This window comes from Artemia franciscana, chromosome 1 (genome assembly GCF_032884065.1).
Source record: "Artemia franciscana chromosome 1, ASM3288406v1, whole genome shotgun sequence".
Lineage (NCBI taxonomy): Eukaryota > Metazoa > Arthropoda > Branchiopoda > Anostraca > Artemiidae > Artemia > Artemia franciscana.
Window position 1 is genome coordinate 70,093,105 of NC_088863.1, and position 26,453 is coordinate 70,119,557.

A 26,453-nucleotide genomic window follows, 5' to 3' on the forward strand; every position below is an offset into this window, starting at 1 on the left:
GCATGACTTTGGCCTCGTACACAACTCAAGATGTGTCACAAGCTTTGCAGGCTGTCGTTTCCTCACAAGAGCCCCCGTTTGCAAAAGCAAGGTCCAAATCTAGTTGTGCTGCCAAAAATCCCACTACCATCCTAGAATAATGGCCACAGATACCAAGACCTTGAGACAATAACCCAGTATATCATCTCGAGATCCCCCACACAAACATAGGCAGCAACACTCACCTCAGTGTTGGGTTTGTCTCAACAGGGACGTCAAAGTAATTCCATTGACTTGGCTACCTTCACAAGCTTTGCATGCTCCCACTCCTCTGAGAGCCCCCACTACAGAGCTAGTTCAAGTCCTCAAAGTCAGTCAATGGTCTCACCGATTCTCCATTAAATCAACAAACCAAACTTTTTAGGCAAATCCACCACAATGGACTGCTGTCAAAGCCCACCATTCCTCAAGACTCCGTTGAGCACTCCATTGTTCAACGAATGGCCCCCATGAATGATGCTGCACAAGGGTACCACCCCCTCACAATAGGCAAAACCTACTTGTGCACCTCAAACATCAAACACGGGGACGTGTATCAATAACAACAATTCGGAAAAAACTACTGACCACACATGGCCATAAAGTCTCCTTCTCGTTTATCAAACGCTAATGATCCTTCCGCAGGTTCACCTACGGAAACTTTGTTACGGCTTTTACTTCCTCTAAAGGATCAACTTTGAACAACTTTCAACCACACCACGAGCGGCCCGGAGGCTGCCCTGGCGAGTCGTCCGAAGTTCTCACTAAATCATTCAATCGGTAGTAGCGACGGGCGGTGTGAACAAAAGGCAGGGACGTAATCGACGCAAGCTAATGACTTGCACCTACTAGGGATTCCTGGTTCATGGGGATCCTTGCAGTCCCCAATCCCAACCACGGAAGAAGTTCAGCGGTTACCCGGTCATCTCGGACAGGGAGGACGCGCTGATTCTTCCATTTTAGCGCGCGTGCAGCCCAGGACATCTAACGGCATCACAGACCTGTTATTGCTCACTCTCATATGGCTAGACGCCACTTGTCCCTCTAAGAAGAGCGATCCACCACTAGGATCCATCATCTATTTAGCAGGCTAGAGTCTCGTTCGTTATTGGAATTAACCAGACAAATCGCTCCACCAACTAAGAACGGCCATGCACCACCACCCACTGAACCAAGAAAGAGCTCTCAATCTGTCAATCCTTCCAGTGTCCGGGCCTGGTGAGGTTTCCCGTGTTGAGTCAAATTAAGCCGCAGGCTCCACTCCTGGTGGTGGACTTCCGTCAATTCCTTTAAGTTTCAGCTTTGCAACCATACCTCCCCCGGAACCCAAACACTTTGGTTTCCCGGAAGCTGCCCGCGGAGTCATTCAAGTAACGTCCGCGGATCGCTGGTTGGCATCGTTTATGGTTAGAACTAAGGCGGTATCTGATCGCCTTCGAACCTTTAACTTTCGTTCTTGATTAATGAAAACATTCTTGGCAAATGCTTTCGCAGTTGTTCGTCTTGCGACGGTCCAAGAATTTCACCTCTAGCGTCGCAGTACGACAATCCAACCTGACTATTCATAGATGGGGTTAATGGGGAATCCTGGAGGACTAGCTCATTTTATTAGTCTTATAAGTTTGCAAGCTCTCCAGGCTTGATTAGGGGCTAAAATTGAGAAACGGGCATAAATTGAAGAATATCATCCTATCAGGTAGTGCCCTTTTAGTTCCAGTTCCTGGGTTGAACATTTACTATTTTGTTTTAATTCTATCTTTTTATGGCCCACAACAAAGGCCTTCAATTTTCTTTTTTTTTATTAACCTCGTAATATTTATTAAGTGGAAGCCAACTGAGCCTAACAATTGCATCTTCTTAACTTTTAATATAAATAAAGACGACAGTTTTATTTCCCTTACTCTCTTGTCTTTTTGTTAAGTATTAAAGCGAAGCAAATGCTGAGATATGGGCTTCTTAAGTTGAATAAGCGCCACAGACTGTAATTCATAATTTTAATAAAACTTTTCAAATAGACTTTGTTCTCATGGCAATTGATTGATTACAGGTAAGTTATTTTTAGCTATGGGGCTGTTATTGATTTTGAAAGTCTTAACGACAAAACGAAGATTCAGTTCAATAATGCTTAACCTTCGTATCGTCAATAAGTACTGATTGTTTATCATTTTATCGATTCATCTCTTTAGCTATTTACATGGCAATATACTTGAATTACTATTTAGTATTATTTTAAGTAGATGTAACGAAAAATCTCTCTCCATAGTATGTCAGTAGTACAGTAATGTTGTTACTTTATTAGTAGATCATTATCTAATTCCGTGGTTAGTACCAAGGATTTGCCGTAAATAGTTTCTACTGCAAGGAAAATATAAATGGCAGTCCTTTTCAAGCTGTCAATTTTAGACATCTGTGTATTTTATGGCCCAACAATTCCTGTATTTGCTGAATTCACACAGCTCTGATATACTCCTCATATACAAGATATAGGTTTAAACAACTTCTTATCTTGGTGATCATTATGATATTTTTGAGAATCGTATTTCTAGACTAACCTATTCAGGCCATATCCTGTAATAGCAGGGTGTATTGATACTCTACTTGGCAATACGGTGTCAAGGGATCGATTTCAGCTGTCGCATGGCTGGATGACAGGCTTGCTACCAGTTCCTGTGAAAAAGATTGAGCAACCAAAACGTCTATTTTACGCCCTATGTGTCATCAGTGACTCAGGAGAGTTTTCTCCTATTCAGCACTCTTTTGCCGAGACTAGGGCTATCTCAACTGTTCCTAAATAGCTCCTTAAAAAAGAAAATGTCTGTTTTTCCCTTTTTATAGACTTTAGCTGGAGATTGCAATATGGTGGCAGCCAATTTGTATACCAAGTCAATTTTTGGAGAAGATACTCTTGCAAACGTCAACATGAGAAGCCGTTAGGTGAGAACAATGGTTCTATTGTGTGACACATTCGAATATGTGCAAAAACTCAGGTATTGTTCTTCTTGGCCTTCCTTTTTATTCTCTTTTTTTTTCCTGTCGTCTATCAGTTTATTTATAAGTCCTGCTATAAATATTGGTACTAGTCTAGATATTAAATGTAGTTGATAAAAGTACGACTGTGTCAAAAGTAATCAAATAACGTGATCAAAAGTCAAAAATTAATCAAAAAGTCGAATAACTAAATCAAAAAGTCAAATAACTAAATCAAATAACTAATCAAGAAGTCAAAAAGTAATCAAATAACGTAATCAAAAGTCAAAAAGTAATCAAAAGTCAAATAACTATGCCTCCAAGGTTGATAAAACCCCCACAGCCTGGGGGACAAGGGTTGCAAATTATGCGAGTTGCCAATTGTTTATAATATAAGCTGTTCGTGGAAGGGGGGATCGTATAAACTTTGGAAGAGGTTCATTAGATGGGAAATCGAAGGTTCTAGCTCCCTTTTTAAGTTGCAAAAGTAATCGGAGGGCAACCAGCCCCCCTCTTCCCCAACATCGTTTTCTCCCTGATGCATCCGATCAAAACTTTAAAATGGCCACTTTGTTCAAAATACTTCAAAGGCCAAACAAGTATGCATCCATAATCGACCCCCCAGCTCTCGGGACAAGGACTATAAATTATGTTAGTTGCCGATTGATAAGATATAAGTTTTTTATGGAATGCGTCGTTAAATATACTTTGGAGGGGACTAATTCGTTTGGAAATCGATAACACCGCTGCCCTTTTAAAAATGAAAAGTGATCGGAGGACAACCAGCCACCACAACCCCCCTCCCTCCCCATCACCAAGCCCTTTTTCCCCAAATGTATCCGAACAAAACTTTCATATAGCCATTTTGTTCAAAATAGTCCAGCAGTTAAATGATCATAGCTCAGGAGTTGGCAAAGCTCCCTCAGCCCCGGGGCAACGGCTGTAAACTATGCAAGTTATCCATTGTTAACATAAATGTTTTTATGGAAGGGGTGATAATATAAACTTCGAAGGAGGCTCGTTCAACTGAAAATTGAAAGTTATGATACCCTTTGTAAGAGTCAAAAGTGATCGGGGAGTAACAAGTCCTTCCCCCTCCCACGCCGTCTCTTCCCCATTTGCTTCCGATCAAAGTTTTGATATAGCCATTTTTGTAAAAAAATAGTCCAAAGGTCAAATAACTGTGCCTCTAGTGTTGACAAACCCCTCACAGCCTGGAGGCAAGGGCTTGGATTTATGCAAGTGTCCCATTATTAACATATAAGGTTTTTATGGAAGAGGTGGTCGTATAAACTTTGGAAGAAGCACATTTGATTGTAAATTTAAAGTTTTTGCTCTCTTTTTAAGAGTCAAAAGTGATTGGAGGGCAACCAGCTATGCATCTGGTGTTGACAACCTCCTCCTTCCCAGCCTCCGGGACAAAGGCTGTAAGTTACGGTAGTTGCCTGTTTCTAACATAAAAGATTTTTATGGAAAGGATGTTCATACAGAATTTGTAGGGGGTCATTCGATTGGGAATTGAAAATTCCAGTGCTCCTGTTAATAGTCGAGTGATGGGAGGACAACCACAACCCACAAGAACTTTTTTCCCAAATGTACCCGATACAAGTTTTGAAATAGCCAATTGGTTTAGAATAGTCCAGGAGGTCAAATAACTATCCCTCTAGGGTTGATCCCCCTTCCTTGCTCTTTTAATGTGACCCCTCTCCTCGACAAAGGTCGAAATTTCGTAATTTCTTTTTTCTTCTAATTAGTCAAAAGGTATTCTAACTAGCTATGCCTCTAGGGATGTCATGTCCTCTTTAGCCTCGGATCAAGGAGTGTAAGTTATGCAGTTTATCCTTTGCTTACACGCATGATTTATCATTAGGAAAAGGAAATCTGTCGTATCAAAAACGCAGATCGTAAGTACCGCATATGGTATTAAGTTCAAACTGTAAGGACACGATTAGGTAGAAGTTTTAGTATGGTTGGAGGGCTGTCAGAACCCCTCCCATGCCCTTTTTATCTGCCCTGTCTCCAAAAACATTCGATCAAAATTTTAAAATAGTTAGCTTGACCAGAATGCTCTAAATGTTAACTATGCCTATGGGGATGTCATAACCCTCCAGGGTTTTGGAGAGGAATTTCAGAAACAATCATATTATGCCATGTGCATGCTAACTGTCAAAAGGGCTTATCAGTAAAATTTCAGGAACGACTGAGGGTATTTTAAGGCTCATTTGTCCTAGTAAAGGTGGTCTGGATGGTTTCTTGTGACTTTTTCTGTTCCCAAATAAAACCTTAAAAAAATAAAAACAATAAGGAAAACTTTAAAGGACTGAAGTTTTGCAGCCATAGAAGAATCTTCAATACTGATAGATCTAACTGCTTTACCAAAGATTGTGTCAATTTACCTGAGACGACAGTTGGGCAGTGTAACCAAGCTTTAAGGTTGGTGATGGTGAGCTTCATATAAACTTGGCTTTTTGCCACCTTCACCGCTAATATTAAAGTGCCTTCCACTTCACTCAACCCCTGTGCCCAGCACAGGAGTCTAAATCTTGCAGTTGTACTACGCGCTATTCCAACTGTCCCATACATCTCGTCTTTTACTTGCATTTGATTTGAAAATGGTATCGTGGCAAACCAAAAAGTACACCCTTTGAGTCGCCATTCTCAAAACCTTATCCAGGAAAATTACAGCCCCATTCCTTATTAAGATGGAAAATCACTGTTTTGCAATAGTAGCAGTGATACGTCCTCTTTTTTCTCCTGCTTTATGTTCTTGGTCAATTTTGGGGTACTGGGACATCGTAGAATGTTGTTCAAGGGCTCATTTACAAGCTAATTCTTATTTCTTGTCGTTTTTAGTAAATTTGACTCGATAAAGCCGTTATAAAGTGCCATATGGTACAACAAAATAGAAATTTGGATGATGTTTCGAGAATTTAAAGACTAGGCAGGACATGGCTATAATAGAGAGCAAATTATGAGGCCATTTATAAATTATGCTTTATATTCACTTTTTATATGTTTGACTTTTATTCGATTTTATTATTTTCCAGGGGGAAATTATTAGCTCTGCCAGTGTTCAAGACTTGATGGCTACAAAAACGACAGTTTTTTAAGGTTTTCTTTATTGTTTAGATTTTGTTAAGGTTTTTTTTTTGGGGGGGGGGGACAGAATAGGTTATGAGGAGCCATCTAGACCGCCTCTACTAGAACGAATGAGCCTTAAAATTTAAATATATGTAAACACATGTTTTCTCACCTATTATGAAAAGTTCCAGCAGTTTTATTTTTTCTTTTTTTGAAATTTAATAATAGTGGAAAATTTTTGCTGTCGTATTTTTATGCTCATCAAACAAAAATGTAATTATGTGAGGCATTTGATATCACCATTTCGATGACTTGTTATCGCTCGTAATAATCAAAGTTTGTGGGGTGTTTCGAGCTTAATTCAGCCTAAAGCTTCGACTCATGTTTTGTAGCCAGAAATATAAATTCAGTCGTAACGAAAGGCTTGAATGCTGAACTAACACCTAGTGTTCAGATTTTTTCCATAATGAATTGTATTATTATATCCCTAAATATTGTGCTTGTCCTAGCGAAATATTTTGAAGCGATTGATTGTAAAATCAAAGTGTATGAAGTTCTGATCAGTGTGGCATCAACAAGTGAAGTTTCACTGCTGTATCAAATTATGTTTTGATGAAATGAAGTCAAGAGGAAGCCAGGCTGATTGAATTCCGTTTTTCAAGTTATTTTTTTATAGATTTTGTGCCAGTTACTTGACTGAATCTCAATTTGCTTCTTCATAAGTACATTTTCTATAAAAATGAAAAATAATAAAAACTTCTACCACAGAATCATAAGTAACATCAGAATGATTTGGGCGTGTGCATTATTTTTTCAGATGCAAATTTGCCTAATTTCAGAGTGTAATACATTTAAAGACAGATCCTTCTTGTGAAATACAGTAGCAAATACAATAACAAGGAAAAAATTCTTCGGATGATTTTAACAAAATGAATGGTAATATTATAACAGAAATTAGAAATTTGTCTTCTTTGCTAGTTTTGTTCATTTTTTGTAAAGTTATTCGATTTGGTAACCGGACCATTCTACTGTCTATAGAACATTACCTCTAGGGAGGCATGGGCATTTTTAAGCTGATTATTGACTTATTTCTCTCTTTTTCTTAGGGAATGGCTTTAATTCTTGGTGATAAAGTGAATGCTATCCAAAGAGTTGTGCCAAAGAAGTGAATTTGTTTCTTTTCAATTGGTTTGAATTATTTTTTGTTTTGCTTGCTGATGAATATTAAATGGCTTATTGGTGTTTTGGAAATGTATTCTAAAATAAAATATATTCATAGTTAATCCCAAACTAGGTTGTGTCTACTTTCATCTGTCATATCTTCATCTCAAGGAAGTATTGCCATTTTATATTCTCTGGGCTCTATTTTAACAATAGCCGTAATTCAGGGTTTTTCTGTGTGGAAATCGGCTGATGTCGACCATAGAGTAAAGCAAAAAAATAATAATAAATGTCAGAGTCTCGAAAATGTTGCGTTCAGATTCTGTCGTTATTTTGGAGTTTCGGTAAATTTTGAATAGAGCCTGAAATAGAACAAATGAAAAAATAGACAAAACTTATCTTTGTCTCTATTTTATCAACGAAATGGTTAGTTCTGACAAATTATAATTTATCGTAGCATTTATAGTTAGAAATGGTTAGTATAATTATATCATAGCGAGAATGCCTCTAACGGCAAACTTGTAGGTATAATTGATGGAAGGAAAACCAAGAACATAATGGGCAGGAAGAAAGGTTCAAGAAGGTCATAAGAATATCAATAGGAAAATGTCTTCGGCGTGATTGTTAAGCACTGTCACTATAAAATGGTGGTACTGCAAAATGTAAAGCTTAAGTTTTGGACTTGCCATATATGCCAATAGGTTAAGTTACAGTAAACTTTAGAACAGAAAAACTTTTGATCAAGTTTTTGGGGCTTTGGGAAAACAAGAAAAGGAGTTTATTCTATCTTGCCGTTTTTTGAGAAAAGTGAATATGATGGTGTTACTTTTCATTTTTATTTTTATAATTCCATATATTAAAAAATGGTCTTATCATCTCATTGATAATAACACATGGGCCCCTATAAGTTAGATCGGGGAAATTATTGTTGGCGACTGGATGAATTTATGATATGTTGGCCATTAACTTGCCTTTTTTATGTGTGATTTTTCAAAGAATTAGCATGGGTTGTGTCCATGTATTGGAGAAAAGCCTTTCTAGTTGTGGGCTTACTTACAGAGGGAGTTGAAAAAAGGATCGTTGACAATAAAAAGCTATATCTTCGATTTAAAATTTTAAAAGTACACTTGACAATTTATTGCACTGGATTCATCTAGTCAATTTTAAGGAGTATCTGAAAATTAGCTAAAAAAAGATATATAACAAACAGATTTCGATTCTGGAAAAAAAAATGTTTGAGACCAAGAAAACTAGATCGGTCATAAAGAGAAGATTAGAAACTTCCTAGATTCAAATGATACAATAAAAATAGCAAACCTAAGCTTTTCTTGTGGCTAATGGGATTGATATGTAAAATGAGGAAAGGTATCATCTGTATTCTTGAATGAATAAAAGAAGCTTAGTGGCTAACCAAAAATAATTTAATAGAATTGGTCTTTTGCAACCCGTGGACTATGCTTCGATAATTTCTTTTGAGGGGTGGACTACTATAACTTTTAATTGATGGCAAAGAACCGAGACCAAAATGTTTCACCTGCGATGCTTTTGTCAGTGAGCCCGACCAAGGTTGATACAACACTACGTTGACTAAGCAATGTAAAACTAGTTTTTGACCAAGTTTGACTGAGATCCAGGAACTCCTTTTGCTAGATTAATAGTGGTTTTGTTGATCCAGTCTGTAGTAATATTTTGCCTACAGAGTTTCGGATGAACGGAAAGAGGTATTATTGCTCATGTGGGTGGAAATTCTGCATGACTTGACTGACACTGACATGACATTACGACCTCTACAGTATCTGATGTTTAAATACATTATATACTTATGTTTAAATACATTGAAACATTGTATAGGAATAGGAAAGGATAAATAAAACGGAGGATAAATACAACAGAGGACTTGGAGAATTTTAAGCAATACATTCACTGTACAAGCAGCTACATGCTTTTGAAATATTCGTAGAAAGCTACCCGTGTTGTAGAAAGATTGGAAAGAATTTTCCAAAAATGGGAGGAAGAAGGTGTTCATGTAGGGGAAATTTTATTTTATAAGATAAAGGCTCTATTATAAGTCGGTTGAAAAGTATAAAAAAAGTCATTTCCCTCGAATTCTCCGTTCCAGTTCATCCAGACGGCAATAGTTCTAACTGCATTTCAGTCGAAGGTCCTAACAAGAAAAGTTAAAATTTAGATACTTTTATAGTATATTATTGTCTTTAACTGTAAGTGGATTTAGATTTATTGTATAACTTATTATCTAGGAATTTGTTTAAATATGGAACCCTTTCATCTTTTTATTTCAAGTATATTTCAAAAATCCTATGGGCATATTGATTGAAGCCTTCAGAGAAAAATTTACAGAGATTTTCATTACTTATGGTGTTAGCCATGTGCAAGAGATTTTTCTGACTTTACTCTTTTTGAGCAAAACTTACTCTTTTGGGCCCAAATCTTTACTCATTCGATACGTTGGCGGTAGCAATCGCTGGTGATTGCGGTTGTGGTTAGCGGTCGAGAAACGTCAGCGATGGCAGAATTTTGTAATTTCAAATATAGATGGTGCGACATCTTCATCGCCAAATTTAAATTATTAGAACGTGAAGTAAGATGCTGCTAAGATAAATATGGTGAATATAAAAAAAAAGTAAAGAAAGGAATTAGTGATAAAAGTAGCCGAAGGAAAAAATGAAAAACCTATTTTAAATGTTAAAGAAAAAGTTTCCACAAACCCTTTTGAAGTAAAAATCAATAGGAAGACGTTTGACATCCGTGGGAGAAAATTAAAAGAAGAGAATGGTCTTCTTGGAGTTGCTTGGCAAAAAGCTGTCAAGAAGGTAATTATCTTCTTATGATCTGTTTTTGTGTGGGAGGTATATGTCCCAGAGAAATAGGAAAAAAAGGGGCAGCTCAGGACTGCACCCTGTGGAAGACCTTTAGCTATTGTAGTTTTGGGTGAGGAGGCTGAACCTACACAAACAATGAAGCCTCAATTTTCTATGACAGATTTAATAAAGGACACAAGTTTGGAGGGTAATCCCAGACTTGCTAGTTTAGCTAAAAGAGTCTGGTGGTTAACATTGTCTTATGCCCCTTCAACATCTAGGAATGCAGCAATTAGGACATTATTTTTGGATAGGGGTTCATTTATTGCATTTGTTAACAATGTAAAAGCATCTGTTGAGGATTGGTGTTTCCTGAAGCCAGTTTGCGTATGAGGTATCATCAGGGGCATCACTAGCCTTCCACCTTTGGGGGGGGGGTACCTGAGATGTGCCAACAAATCTTAGGCAAGTGCAGACAAAAAAAAATTTCTCCAGATATCAATACCCTTTGTTGAAATTTAAACTTGAAAAAAACCATGTCATATATTATATTTCAAAACAATTAAAAAAGATAAGACGCATGATCAAACCTGTACAAATGAATCAGCTAAATTTTAAGCCAGCACTGCTTCACAACTTTCCACTTTCCACATGGTCAAGTCTTTTGTCTCCCATTATTGACCTCAATCTATTCTTCACAATCTTCATTTTACTGAATATTTGCTCACCTTTGGCCAATGTTACTGGAATTGTTTTTGCAAATATGAATGCTCTGTACACTAAGGGCAATCCTCTTCTACTCTTCTTTGCTAGAGAGAATAGCTGGGCAAACTCAACTGCTCTTCCAGAAACTCTGTTGTTTTCATGCTTGCAAACTTCTGCAAAAATTTCCTTATTGGACTGGAAAACTCAGAGGACCAGATTCTGTATCTTGCTTATTTCAATTAGTACCCATACCAGTAGGTACAAAAATGCTAAGGGTGGATCCCATGGTAGTTGACCATGCTAAAAACGAATATTGTAGGGTGCATGTTCACCATTGGGGGGTTTCTGAGATATAGGCCAAAAACACCAAATTTGGCCTATAATGGGGTTGGACAATTCTAATTTTTTTTCTACAGATAAGATTGGTCAAATCCAGCATACTCTTACATCAATAGAAAGAAGAGACCTGGGGCTACTTAAATATGATTTTTGTTTATAAAAAAAAAATAAAAAAAAATAGTTCACTTTTTACTGCAGCCTTAAAACAAAATCAGATTTTTTTCAACAAATTTCTAACAGAAAAGCTAAAAATTAGAAATTTTTTCAAAATAAAGTATTTTTTTATATTTAAAAAGAAAGCCTCTTTAATTTCAAACACATTGAGCTAAGGAAAAAAGTTTAAGTTAGTGTATCTGGGGGGCCTGCAACTTTTTTAACAAGTGTACCCAATAATAGGAATTTTGTTTAGTAACTTGCTGCCTAGTGGGAAGTTGATTGATAAGCTAAGCAGAATAAATTGATGAGCAGAAGATGAAAAATAAAAGTGAGTCAGGTAGGCCAAGATAAAAAAAAACAAAACAAATACAGTTACTTCAGGTTGATTCAGCATGTGATTCTGATGCAAATACTGATTTGCTGATGGATAATAATAATAAAGAATATGACACAAATTTGGAAGATTAAAAAAAAATGAAAGAAATCAAATTTTTAAAAGCACTTTTAAACAAGTAAGAGAATTAATGAAAGTAATTTAGAAAATTAAATATCACAAGAAACTAGGTGGTACTGACTCTTTTAGATTTATAAGGACTGATCAAAAGGCATGTTACATTGATCAATCAGATTTAGTATTGGAACTTCTAGCTCTAGTGAAAACCTGTGGGACTGCTTTCCGAATGGAACATCTGTGATTTGAAATTGATTTGTCAATATTTAATCTAGAATAGTTGATACTTGCTGGAGAACAAGTAGTAAATGTGTTCCTTTTTGTTTTTGTACTTATTTATGAAAGTAGTCAAAATTACAACACAAAGTGGCCAAAGGTACATGATCTATGCTGTACCTCTGACCAGTTGATGTATATTTTTTTTTACCTCTGTTTACTCTAAAAAATAATGCAATACATGTTCTAGAGATAAAATGTGTGTTTTAAGAAAAAAGTTGGTCATGAATCTAATGTATCATTTCATAATGAAATGATGCTTTTTCAAAAAAATGGCCAAAGCTGCAACACTTTCTACACCCCACCTCCCCCCTGATGGTCTCAGATGATTTCATTGTTGTGTTTAACCTAATGACAATGTCAATCATCTTTGTTAAATAGGTTTCTGCATTACAGTATTGTCTCTAATGAAATTTAGCCTAATTTTATGTGAGTAAGAACAGTAGAGCTGTGAATACAAATGGGATATCACTTGAAAAAAATATTTCAGAAGTAGATAATAATAAAAAGAAACATAATAATTTGATTGAAAGAAACATGTTGTATATTACAAATTAGCCTAAGAATTTCATTGTTCTCTCAGGTGGGTTCAAGGAGAGATTCAAAGTGTCTCTGGTAAAGCGTGGCTTCAGTCCAACTTTACCAGAACACTATGACTACAAGGAATGCTTGTCCTCCAGCCACAAAGAGGCTGACGAACGCCTTATGACACATGGCAAGCATATTAGCCATTATGCCTGTAGTATCGTTGTGCATGCCAACAACACAGATATGGCAGTAGCTTGTGTTCATTTTTTTGAAGAGCTTTAAGCTGAAGGACTGAGCAAACTTTTCTTGAAGTTCCCAACTTACATTATCCCAGTACACGAGCTGGCAGATGGAGTCCACTTGTCCAAAGAGGAACAGATTATGTTACCGTTTGTGCCCTGTCTGTCAGGGTATGACACAACAAACTTTTTCTTTGGCATTGGGAAAGCTTCTTTTTTAAACGCTGCAGCATCTCCAACTTTTGCCTAAAAAATGGTGTCTGTTATGGAGCAGATCAAAGATGCAGAAGGGAAACTTGCAGTCAACACGTTTAGAGAAGATTACAACCTATCAAAATCCCTGGTCGTTGGAATTTATGGTAAACAGGCAGGATTCAATTCACTGGCTAGTGTATTTGGTGCCAGAAACAAGATGTGAGAAGAATGTCACATTCTGACAACACCTTCAAGCCATGCATACAAAGAGCCATATTTGCTACATGGATAATCTTGTCGTCAGTACAGTCTCAGCCAAGCATTCCAGACCCACTCCTCTATGGATGGAAGATGGCTGAAGGTGGAGTAGATGTGGTTGTCTCAAGCTATAAAGAATATTTCTTTGAGATATTTGTCGATTTTTACAGCACTTATTTTGAAACTGCAGTAAATAGAGAAAAAAATAGTGCTTTTTTTTTAATTTAAAAATCATATTCTTGTGGATCTAGATCTCTTCTTTTGATTGATATAACACTACGCCGGATTCTTCAACCCTATAACTTGCAAAATAGTCCTGAATCATCACACTTAGTTATTGGCTAAATTTGACGTTTTTGGCCTATATCTCAGAAACGCCTCAATGACGAACATGTGCCCCACGATATTCATTTTCAGCATAGTCGACTACCCTAGGATCTGTCCTCAGCATTTTTTTACCTTCTGGCATGGGTGGGTAATAGGTTCATGAGGCAATCAAAGACAGGAAGTACCAGCTGCTTTGTTGTTGCAACATCCGCAACATCTCACTTGTTCTCTTGCTATTGGCGTATCTTCTAGGAAGCCGCCCCTGACTATGGTATCATCTATGTTCCGCCTACCACCAAGAGTAGAATTATTCGTCAGTCATGGGACAATCATTGTCCTCTTCTCTGCAAATTAATTGCTTGGCCATACTGACAGATGCTGCTACTTGATCAGTGAGTTTGTTCTTGTTGCTCATGGATTGTTTGATGACAGTCATCGTGGCTTTCATCAAGTTGCATGCACTGACGATATCCAGCTCTACTGCTTGAAGTTCGCGAATCAGGATGTTTGTTCAAGAAAGTAATATCCTCATGAACATCAGATATGCTATGAATTTGAATCTAGTAATGGCACTAAGAAGCCTGCTGGACTCTGACTTGGTGTCTGAATTTGCTTTTTCTCTCAGCAGTCCAACAACTTATGGCAGAACACTCCAGAGCGCTTCAAGCGACTCTGATCTCGCAGACCACCTTGTTTCTGACATTCCCTTTAGATGAAGCTTGCCTTCAACTTCTTCTACAGCCTTGCTGTACAGATTGAAGCGGATCCCCCAGTGAAAAAATTATAGGCTTGCTGTAAGACACCAAAGATGTTGCATTCACAGCAATGCTCCAATATAATATTCCCTCTGTGGGTGAGACACTTGAGATACAGAACATTTCATCTGAGCTTCTTGGAAATGTGAGCCTGTGCTCCCTCAAAATAGCCACTCATATTGCTGGTAAAATCATAGCATTGAAGTGCCAGTTTGTCTTCATTGACACCACGCTTCCTCATAACTTACAGAATTTCTTCGGAAAGATTGACTCCTTTCTTCAACTCAGAATCAACAATGGTGGGTAAGTGCTCTTTAGCGGCTCTTTCGACATCAACACATCCGACACCTACAACAAAATGTTCCTTGTGGCTGACAGACGGTGTTCCGTCTGCAAGCACTCCAAAGAAGTTAGCTTCATTAACTTCTGCTACGTTTTTCTGAACCAGCTCTGTTCCAACAATGGTAATCAATTTATTTTGACTACATCCCGACAGATAGCTGGTGACATTTGGCTTGTTGTGCTTACTCATCCATTGATTCATTTCAGTTTTATGCCTCCAATGTAGGTTGGCTAGCTCAATGTAATTGCCCCCCATCATGATCTTTGCCAAGAAATGCAAGACATTGTTTACCTAGCGTGGTGGTGATGTCGAGCAACATGCGTATGATGCAATGACCTCTCTCCTTTTCTTTTTCTCCTTTTCTCTTTGTCAACTAAGTTGGGCAAATACTTTTTTCTTGCTGCAAAAGAAATGAGATCACCAACAGAAGCTTTACGGTCATTTGATTGGAAACGAGTGACAAGTATTCCAGGGTTGACACTCTTGCTATGCATCTTATGCCAGTTTCTACTTCCGGCAACGAAAGCTCCATCTTTGTTCCTGTATTCGCGTCCAGGTCCAGTTAGGAACAAGGAACACGCGAAGCAGTAGTTTCGACTGTATTAGTTCTAATCCAGTCACAAAGGGTATAGCCGTATAGGGATCCCCCTATCTTGACGTTTTAAAGCAGACATGCCAATATCATTTGCATCTACTCTTTTTTCAGCCTTCACTCCATTGTGTATTATTCAGTCATCAAATTCTCATGTTCATGTGGATAGTTTGAATCACCTTTATATTTCCCATTAACACTTGCATTTTTTAGCAAAATATCTTTTCACGATCATGGACCGAAGCCCCGAGACGTCCGGAATCTGGCAATAAACGAGATCATATTTATCAGACGTTTCTTCCAAACGCTGTAGACAGTTTTATATTACGTTATTTCATACATTAAAAACAAGAAAGAAATAACCGCCAAACAGTTCAGACCGATATCAATGAGCACTTTGTGTGAATAGAAGGCATATTTAAACAGAAACAGACATGTTCAATTGGCAGCTGCTTATCGTCCAAAATAAGTAATGTATAAAATCTATGTCTTTTCCTTGCACATCTGAAAATTGCGCTAAAGAACAACGTTAAAAGCACCAGACCATAATTCCTCTATGCATCTTATGTGAAATGCTTCATCCACGTTAAGCAGAAGCTGTCACTTGAAACTAGGCTAAGAAAACTGCTACACGATGTAACATAAATTTTGGTGTGCTTCTGTGTGGGCGAGTCTCTAGCATTGCCTGTTTCTGCAGTAAGTTCCTGTTCCAGCTTCCCGAGTTAATTCTATAAAAGGGCTCAAAAAAAGATTAGTATAGCTTGAACATATCCCATATCCAGTTTCTTGTACTAAAAAATGATTCAATATAATGACGGTCAATATTTGGAACAGAACAATCGCTGCCTCATACACAGGACTATCTTTTGTAACCAAACAACCGGCAACTGCTCAGCTAAATGAATTGCTAATTATTTCTTATTTGTAAGTTCAAAGTAAATGTCTACTAATTTTGTCTGTTTCGCCCTTTCTGGGAATTCCAGTTCTACATACAATTATAATTCTTTCTCCCTACCTGAAAATCTTCACACTCCTTCATTTTAGTATTTAATTAGCCTTAATTACGTACAGTTGAAACTGTCTCGGAAGGCGATAATTAGATCTTTAGGGAATAACATATTTTTCAGCTCTGTTTGATGCTAAAATTTACCCACAATTAATTAATTAGATAAATTTGTGACAGCTAGTTTATGCGTTTAGTGTCCAAACTATTACGTGTATAATTATACTTACAGCAAGGACGGGAGGAGGCTGAGACTCTGAAGCACTAAAACAAGAGGCACCTCTTCTAATGACTGATTCAATGCTTTTTGCTGCGCTAAATTGACTCAAGCTTGCATCTTGCTGTTCAAGATCACTTTCGCCAACCACGGATTCTACTGGGGTTTTCTGCCAGCCACCTGGCCGAAGCCATTTCAGAATGTCAAACAGGGTCGTCTATTGCACTTTCTTTGGCTCAATCTTCACCTCAGTTCTGTTTTTCAGTTCTTCGCAATGATGCTTACGCAAGTGGGTAGCTCGATAATCTGAGTCGAATTCAAAATATCTCTCATCTTTCTTTCTTTCCTTGCACACTTCACAAACAAGCTTCTTCCTAGTTCTGGCTCTTTTTCCTTGTTCTTCCAACATATTCCCTTATCAAAGCACGACACAATATAATACACCGAACTTTCGTATCTTATGGTTCTAGATCCAATGTCGCACTAATTCAAAATCACACTTACCTTGACATTTTGTCAAGGTAAAGTGTTTAATTAAAAGCTAAAGCTTTTAATTGTTTTAAAAAGCAGAATTGTGGCAAAGAGTCAAACTTTAGCGTAAAGAGCGAGGAATTGCGGAGGGGACAACCCATTTCATATATGGAGTAATTTCTGTTCGTTTTAAGTTTTAATGTCGCTCCTTACTTTCAGTTAAAAAAACTAGTTTTTTTTTATGTAATTTCTGAACGTTTTTGAATTAATGCATGTTTGATTTTCGCTCTCCACACATAAATTATTAAAATGAAATTTGCATATTAATTCCTTTTTTCGCTAAATGGCTTCCTCTTAGTTTTGATCAGACAATTTTGAGAAATAAGGGATGGGGAAGGAGGCCTAGTTGCCATACAATTTTTCGGTTACATAAAGAGGCAACTATAAATTTTAATTTTTAACGAATTTTTTTTATTAGTAAAAAATATACGTAACTTAAGAATTAACTTACGTAAGAAACTTTTATATTCTTTAATTTTTATTATGTATATGAGGGGGTTTGTACCCTCGTTATTACCTCGTTCTTTACACTAAATCGTAAGTTTTGTCCCAATTCTTTAAGAATGACCCCTGAATCAGAAAGGCCGTAGAATAAATAGTTGAAATTACTAAAAATACTATAGCATAAAGAGCGAGGTATTTATCTCCTCCTAAATACCTCGCTCTTTATGCTAAAGTATTTTTAGAACCCCTCATGTGCTGAATAATCACTGTTCATTTCAAGTTCCAATGCTACTCCTTACTTTCAATTGAAAAAACTTTTTCATGTTTATTTTTTCATTGTTTTTTTTTGTAGTAATGCTAGAAAATCCTGCGCCCTTTTCATTGAGTTTCTCTTCCCCCATGACATATTCCTCCAAGGAAAGACACTCCCACATCGCTCCCCCCTCAACCTAGCCTCCCAAACCATAAGAATCCCCCTGAAAACGTCTGTACACTTCCCAATAACCATTACTATATGTAAACACTGGTCAAAGTTGTAACTTGCAGCCCCTCCCCCAGGGACTGTGGGGGAGTAAATCATTCCCAAAGACATAGTTATTATGGTTTTTGACTATGCGGAACAAAATGGCTATCTCAAAATTTTGATCTTTTGACTTTGGAGAAAAAGTGGCCGTGGGAGGGGGCCTAGATTCCCTCCAATTATTTAATAACTTAAAAAGGGCACTAAAACTTTTCATTTCCGTTAAAATGAGCCCTCTTGCGACATTCTAGGACCACTTGGTCGATACGATGACCCCTGGGAAAAAAAACAAACAAACAAATAAACACGCACCCGTGATTTGTCTTCTGGCAAAAAATAAAAAAATTCCACATTTTTGTAGATAGGAGCTTGCAAACTTTGCTATAGGGTTCTCTGATACGCCGAATGCGATGGTGTGATTTTTGCTAAGATTATGTGACTTTTAGGGGGTGTTTTCCCCTATTTTCTAAAATAAGGCAAATTTTTTCAGGCTCGTAACTTTTGATGACAAAGACTAAATTTGATGAAACTTATATATTTAAAATCAGCATGAAAATCTTATTCTTTTGATGTATGTTTTAGCATCAAAATTCCGTTTTTTAGATTTTCGTTTACTATTGAGCCGGGTCGCTCCTTACTACAGTTCTTTACCACGAACTGTTTGATAGCATTTTTTGTATTTCGAGTCAACATCGAGAATTTGCTTAGGGTTGTATATAAATCGGAAAATATTCTTTTTCGAATTTAGAATAAGAACGAATGTACTTAATGTATTATTTACCGCGAGATCTTCACCTGCATCGGTTACATCCCCGATGCTGTATTTCTGACATTCCGAATTGCTGCAATTTCTGGTCAGCTGCTTTTTTTACGTTTAAAACAGAGATGGCTATCGGGATTCGCCCGACTTCAATTATGTGTTTGTTGGCGTTTATAGTTTGGCGCTATATATGTTTTATTATATGCTTCCCCGATGAAAGTTGACAGAATTAGCTTCATTTTGTGTTTGCTAGTGGCGGTCTGTGCCGACACACTCGTAAACTTCGAGGGTTGTCCGACGAAAATTGACAAACTTTTGTTAGACTTTTGTTTTGTTTGTTGCCACTCTGTGCCAACGGACTAGTAAACTTTTGAGCGTTGTCCGACAAAAGTTGACAAACTTTTGTTTCTAATATGCTGTAAAGAATTTGCTTTAATCTGTGTTTGTTGGCGCTCTGTGCCGTAAGACAAGTAAACTTTTGAGCACTGCCCGACGAAAGCTTACAGAATTAGCTTTTTTTATGTGTTTGTTGGTGCTCTGTGCCAACGACTAGTAAACTTTCGAGCGTTGCTCGACGAAAGCTTACATAATTAGCTTTTCGTGTGTTTGTTGGCGCTCTGTGCCGGAGAAATAGGAAACTTTCTAGCGTTGCCCTACAAATGCTTATAGAATTGGCTTTTTTACGTGTTTGTTGGCGCTTCTTAACGACGGACGAGTAAACTTTCGAGCATTGCCCGAGGAAAGTTGACAAAAAATTGGTTTATTATGTGCTTGTCGGCGCTACGTGCCGACAATCTATTGAACTTTTGTTCAATATTTCGGGCTTCGCCCCACGAAATTCTATTTTTATGACCTTTAGGGGGGGGGGGTCTTATTTAGGTTTATTTTTCTTGAAAATTTGTAGAAAAGATGAACATTTCCAAACCTTGGGGAGTGTGGATGTGGCCCATGCATAGTTATAGCAATTTAGGATTTTTTATTGGTGCAAAGGGGTAAGATCCTTTATCCATGTAGAGTGTATATTATCGTAGCTACTTGTTATATTGGCCCTACTATGTTGTATTGCATTGTTCCGTTCATATATTGGGAATGGATGGGTTATATACTCTGAGCCTGGGCAGGGCTGGTAGATTGGATTTGTCAAGATTTGAGTGATGATACTTTTATTATTTGATATTAGGCTTTTTGAGAAAAGGGTTGCAAATAATTTTTTTTTCAATATCATTGTCGTAATGGATTGTATCATATATTAGTTAAAACTGGAGTGGGTTGGGGGATGTTCTTTCCTCGGATTTTGCTTATAAGTTTATGTATAATTGGCTCACGTGTTTTCTTTGGAAAGACTATTTTCAAAATTATTCCAGTAATTGTATTTAACATTTATTATATTTCTCTTGAGATTAGCCTCTGCTTGTAATTTACTTAAATATATAGCAGAAGATGGTTCTTAAAAGCACTTGGTATCTACCAAGTGACAAATAGCAATCATAAATTCTGTGGGTCTGTCTGTCCTGGTTTTGCTAGTTCAGGCACTTCCAGGTAAGCTAGGACGATGAAATTTGTCACGCGTATCAGGAACAAGACTAGACTAAATTATAAATTGTCTTTTTCCTGATTCGACCATCTGGGGGGGGGATTGAGGGGATGGTTAAATCGAAAAAATTAGAAAAAATGAGGGATTATTAACTTACGAATGGGTGATCGGATCTTAATGAAATTTGATATTTAGATGGATATCGTATCTCAGAGCTCTTGTTTTAAATCCCGACCGGATCTGGTGACATTGGGGGAGGTTGGGAGGGACCTAAAATCTTGGAAAACGCTTAGAGTGGAGGGATTGGGATGAAACTTGGTGGGAAAAATAAGCACAAGTCCTAGATACGTGATTGAAATAACCGGAACGGATCTGCTCTCTTTGGGAAATTTTTTGGGGGGAGGATTAGTTCTGAAAAATTAGAAAAAATGAGGCATTTCTAACTTCCGAAAGAGTGGTCAGGTTTTAATGAAATTTCATATTAGAAGGACCTCGTAACTCAGATCTCTTATTTTAAATCCCGACCGGATCCAGTGTCATTTGAGGCTGAGGCGGGGGAACAGGAAATCTTGGAAAACGCTTAAAGCAGAGAGATCAGGATGAAACTTGGTGGGAAGAACAAGCACAAGTCCAAGATACTTGACTGACATAACCGGACTGGATCCGATCTCTTTGGTTAAGTTGGGAGGGGTAATTTGGAAAAATTAGACAAATGAGGTATTTCTAACTTACAAACGGGTGATCAGATCTTAATTATATTTGATATTTAGAAGGATCTTGTGATTTATAGCTCTCATATTAAATCCTGACGAAATCTGGTGATGTTTTGGGGAGTTGGAGGGGGAAACCAGAATTCTTTGAAAACGTGAAGATTGAGGTATATTTTTCTTACGAATGGGTGATTGGATCTTAATGAAACTTGATATATAGAAGGATCTCATGTCTCAGAGCGTCCATTTTAATTCGAATCGGATTCGGGGACATAGGGGGTTGGAGAGGGGAAACAAATCTTGGAAAACGCTTAGAGTAGAGAGATCGGGATGAAACTTGATTGGAAGAATAAGCACAAGTTATAGATACGTGATTGACATAATTGGAACGGATCTGTTCTCTTTGGGGGAGCTGGGGGGTGTTAAAAATTGGAAAAATTAGAAAAATTGAGGTATTTTTAACTTAAAAACATTTGACCAGATCTTAATGAAATTTGATTTTTAGAAGGAATTTATGTCTCAGATCTGTTATTTCAAGTCTCAACTAGATTCGGTTAATTTGGGGGGAGTTGGAGGTGAAACCTGAAATCTTGAAAAATGCTTAGAGTGGAGAGATAGGGATGAAACTTGGTGGGTAGAATAAGCGAATATCGTAGATACGTGATTGACGTAACTAGACTTGATCTGCTCTCTTTTAGGGGATGGGGTTCAGTGCTTTGGCGAATTTGGTACTTTTGGACGTGCTAGGAAAATGAAAATTGGTAGGCATGTCAGGGAGCTGCACTAATTGACTTGATAAAGTCTTTTTCCCCGATTCGACCATCTGGGGGGCTGAAGGGAGAGGAAAAATAAGAAAATTTAAGGTATTTTTAACTTACGAGTGGGTGATCGGATCTTAATGAATTTTGATATTTAGGAGGACCTCGTGACTCAGAGCTCTTATTTTAAATCCTGACCGCCATTAAGTATCTGATTTTCCTTTTAAATCCATCTATTGATTCTTAGAATTTTGCTAGAGCTTATACCATATGAGCTTTTGGCTCTTGACTTCCGGCCTCGTCAAAAGTGCACTAAGAGCTCTTAGCTCTTGTTTTAAGTATGTTCTCCTAGCTACGTTTTTGTTTTCCATTTAATTTGGCATTCTCTTGTCCACCATGCTCTAGGAGTTTGTTTAGGGATTGTTTTCCTGGGTGTTGTTTTGGGGATAGCATCATTAGCTGTATTTGTTAGTATGGATGTCATAACTTCAGCATGTGTGTCAGCTGTTACAAATGATGTATGTGATTTCTGGGTTAGACTTGAAATTTTACCATTAATCTTATTTTTAAACTTAGTCCAATTTGCTTTAGTGCTGATATATTTAGGGATATGTGGCAGAATTTTGGCTGGTTCGTTTAATAAGGAAACTATGGCAACATGGTCAGAGCAAAGGGTATCAATTATCTTTATATAAATTCTGTTCAAAATGTTTATTTAACACAATTTGTAGCTCATTGTAACTTAATATGTAAGTTTTGGTATTATTTACCAAAGGATTTACCAAGGACGAGCTAGTTGACTCGTCCTTGGTGATTCGTTCTGATGGGAATATGAACTGGGCTATTTTGAAGAAAGAGTCTTATTGGGGGTGCTAGATGCTTTGGGTAAATTGGGTGTTCTATGGGTGATAGTGTTGAGTGGTTTCATAGAGCAAGTAGATTATTGTGCTATTGTGTATGGGCTAAGAATGACAACTTTTCATATATTGGGTCGATTTCCTCAACTTCTAACTTAGACCTTGTTGTTGCTTCGTTTGGCAGTCACAAGGTCCAAGTTTTAAAAGAAGGATTCTACTCAGACCACCTTCCTATCTCTACTTGCTTTTACTCAACCCCACGTATGGCTCAAATTACAGAATCGGGTATGTTTTCCTACCAAGATTGGAAAATGTGTCAATCGAGTCCTTCAGTAAAGTCTGTGACTAGATGCTGAGCAAAATCAAAGCGCCGATCAATCCTTTATGTGATCGTGTTGTGCTGCCACATCTCAGTTTTTGACCTAAGGAGAAGACTAGAAGTAGCTATCCATAACAGACCTGTAATAATTAACAGAAAAAGCCTTTTATTTCAAATCTACGACAAGAAAGAATGATTTAGAATCATCGTTTTACTTTATCACAAAGTTTTTAAAGGATTAAGACTAAAAAGCCTAAGCAGGGACTTCTTTAAAGTACCAAGGACAGTGAAAATGAAATCTGATCGTTTGAATTGGTTAAATAAAACTTAAACAGCCACATATATTTAAACAAAAAACTTCAAAAAAATCGGAGGTTCAATTTTTAAGGAAAAAAATCTCATATGTAGTTATACGATTTTTGCAATAGCAAGCACCAGTTTATGTATTTTGGCTGATCATTTTTACAATTTGTCATTCCAATGGGGTGGGAACTTTAACAATTATTGCTTGATTGTAATATTTCACTGCATTTGTTTTTTTGTGTATCCTAGTTTTAAACATTTTCAGCACTGGGTAGGTTTTGGTTTGTAGGGCTTGTGGGGTTTCATTTGTCCAAAGAGGAATATCTGACCAAGGATATTGTTTTCTTCTCTTAGTTTGAATAAGAAATACTTGCTTGACTTTTGGCCATTGGCATCCGGTTTACCCACTTGGGTTACATCAGCAACTGGGATTGGATTACCTGTTCTGTCGGAGAGCTCAATCTCATAAGTAGTGGGGCATATATTGTAATGCGTGGGGTATAGAAGGTTGTTATAGAAAAAGTTGTCATATAAACTTCGGAGGGGGCTCAAAATTTTCCTTTAGTTCCTGAATAGTTTCTAGAGGGATATTGTACACAACTATTTTAGTTGGGTTGTGGTTTTGGTTAATATATCTGCTGAATTATCACAGTTAATGTTTAAAGAGAACATTGATTTTAACAATTTGAAAATTGCAACCCTTAATAGAGCGACTCTTATTTGCGACTTGAGGGTATATAAGGTTTTTATTGAAAGCATTGTCGTAGAAACTTCAAAAGGAGCTCATTTGATTGAAAATTGAAAGGATGGATGCCCTTCTCAATAGTCAAAAGTGACTGGAGAGCAACTAACCCTCCTCCCACGACCACCATTTCCTCAAGCGCTTTAAATAATTTTTTTTTAAATATCCATTTTGTTCAGCGGATTTTAACAGATCTGGAAATTGTGTATTTGAGGATAAAAAAATTCCCCCTGGCCTCAGGGCAAGGGTTATAAGTAATGCCGTGGGATATAGAAGGTTTTTATAGAAAAAATTGTCATATAAACTTCGGAGGGGGCTCATTGGATTGCTAATCAGATGTTCCTTGCCTCTTTCTTAGAGTCAAAGTGATCGGAGGGCAGCTCCCCCCTGCACATGTTTTATTGTCCCGAAATGCATAAAATAGAATAGCCATTTTATTCAAAACAGTCTGAATATCATATAACAAGGCTTTTAGGGTAAAAAAAAAAAAACAGAGCCTAGGGGTAAGGGTTGTAAGTAATGCCCAGACGGTTTTTAAGGTTTTGTGGAAGTTATGGTTTTAAACTTTAGAGGAGGCTTATTTGGTAAAAGATTAGAATTTCTAGTTTACTTTCAACAGTCTGAAGTGACAGAGAGCAGCTAGCCTCCTCCCCCTTCTGACAACCCCTCTTGACCAAACGAATCTGATTAAAATTGTGAGACAGCAATTTCTCTCAAAATTGTCCAAAAAACTAAAACAGTGCCTCTAGGGTTGACGCAATGACCTCATCCCCAGGGCACTGGGGATATGGTTTTATGTCATGGCCTCGCGTCATATAAGGGAGTGGGTGGTCGCCTAACGTTCATGTGGAGCTCATATTGAAATTAAAAGTTATAGTGACCTTTTTAAGAGTCAAGGTGATTTGAGAGCACCCCCCCCCCCCCACGCTCATCATTTTCCCAAAGACATCCAATCAAATTTAAGGATAGAAATTTCGTTCATTGTAGTTCAAGGGTCTGGAAACTATGTTTTACAGGATGGCATCCCTGCCCCCTCAGCTCTAAGGGCAAGGGTTGCAAGTTATGCTCTGGGGGTAGATAATGTCTATAGAAGAGTGGTTGCGTATAATTTGGAGGAGACTTATTGGATTGGTAATCTGAATTTCTAGCCCTTTTTAAGATTCAAAGTGATTAGCAGGCAGATACCCCCCCCCCCCCCAAAAAAAAAAAAAATAAAACGTAGTGTTTTCTTGAAATACATTGAATAAAAAATTTTAAGACTGTCATTTTATTCAAAAGTGTCCAAAGATCATATAACAAGGTGTTTTGGGTTAAAAAAAAAACCACGTGAGTCTTTGGGCCAGAGCTGTAAGTTATGCCGTTGGGTATTTAACGTTTTTATGGAAGGGGTGGTTGTTTAAGTTTAGGATAAAAATTTTCTTCGTTGTAGTTGAAGAGTCCGAAAATTATATTTTTCAGGAAGACATTATACCTTGTGGGTACATAAGGTGTTATGGAACGGGCGGTCGTATAAACTTCAGATCGGCTTATTTGATTTGAAATTGGAAGTTATGGTACCCTTATCAAGAGTCAAAGTGATTTGAGAGATTTGGGAGGGGGGGGGGACAGCAATTTCTCTCAAAATTGTCCAAAAAACTAAAACAGTGCCTCTAGGGTTGACGCAATGACCTCATCCCCAGGGCACTGGGGATATGGTTTTATGTCATGGCCTCGCGTCATATAAGGGAGTGGGTGGTCGCCTAACGTTCATGTGGAGCTCATATTGAAATTAAAAGTTAAAGTGACCTTTTTAAGAGTCAAGGTGATTTGAGAGCACCCCCCCCCCCACGCTCATCATTTTCCCAAAGACATCCAATCAAATTTAAGGATAGAAATTTCGTTCATTGTAGTTCAAGGGTCTGGAAACTATGTTTTACAGGATGGCATCCCTGCCCCCTCAGCTCTAAGGGCAAGGGTTGCAAGTTATGCTCTGGGGGTATATAATGTCTATAGAAGAGTGGTTGCGTATAATTTGGAGGAGACTTATTGGATTGGTAATCTGAATTTCTAGCCCTTTTTAAGATTCAAAGTGATTAGCAGGCAGATAACCCCCCCCCCCCCCCCCCAAAAAAAAAAAATAAAACGTAGTGTTTTCTTGAAATACATTGAATAAAAAATTTTAAGACTGTCATTTTATTCAAAAGTGTCCAAAGATCATATAACAAGGTGTTTTGGGTTAAAAAAAAAACCACGGGAGTCTTTGGGCCAGAGCTGTAAGTTATGCCGTTGGGTATTTAACGTTTTTATGGAAGGGGTGGTTGTTTAAGTTTAGGATAAAAATTTTCTTCGTTGTAGTTGAAGAGTCCGAAAATTATATTTTTCAGGAAGACATTATACCTTGTGGGTACATAAGGTGTTATGGAACGGGCGGTCGTATAAACTTCAGATCGGCTTATTTGATTTGAAATTGGAAGTTATGGTACCCTTATCAAGAGTCAAAGTGATTTGAGAGGAACCAGAGCCCTTCCCCTTTCCCTTCTCATCATTTCGCTTAATACTTCTAATG

At 37.5% G+C, this 26,453-nt stretch overlaps 1 protein-coding gene and 1 long non-coding RNA gene across 7 annotated transcripts in view; both read left to right on the plus strand.

Annotated features, from left to right (window-relative positions):
* Positions 1–21: 21 nt before the first annotated feature.
* On the plus strand, positions 22–7,317 carry LOC136033431 (uncharacterized). The gene is made up of 2 exons (XR_010618928.1): positions 22–3,005; positions 7,173–7,317. It is a non-coding gene; the product is annotated as an uncharacterized LOC136033431 (long non-coding RNA).
* A 2,423-nt stretch (positions 7,318–9,740) lies between these two features.
* The window catches only part of LOC136033435 (E3 ubiquitin-protein ligase rnf8-B-like), a 43,301-nt gene continuing 26,588 nt past the window's right edge, over positions 9,741–26,453 (plus strand). Inside the window, exons 1-2 of one of the 6 annotated variants that reach the window (XM_065714196.1) lie at positions 9,741–10,058; positions 16,446–16,719. The gene's annotated coding sequence lies outside the window, so the exon portion shown is untranslated. The remainder of the gene's footprint in view (positions 10,059–16,445; positions 16,720–26,453) is intronic. The other 5 variants (XM_065714202.1, XM_065714191.1, XM_065714186.1 and 2 more) reach the window with 5 other exon arrangements.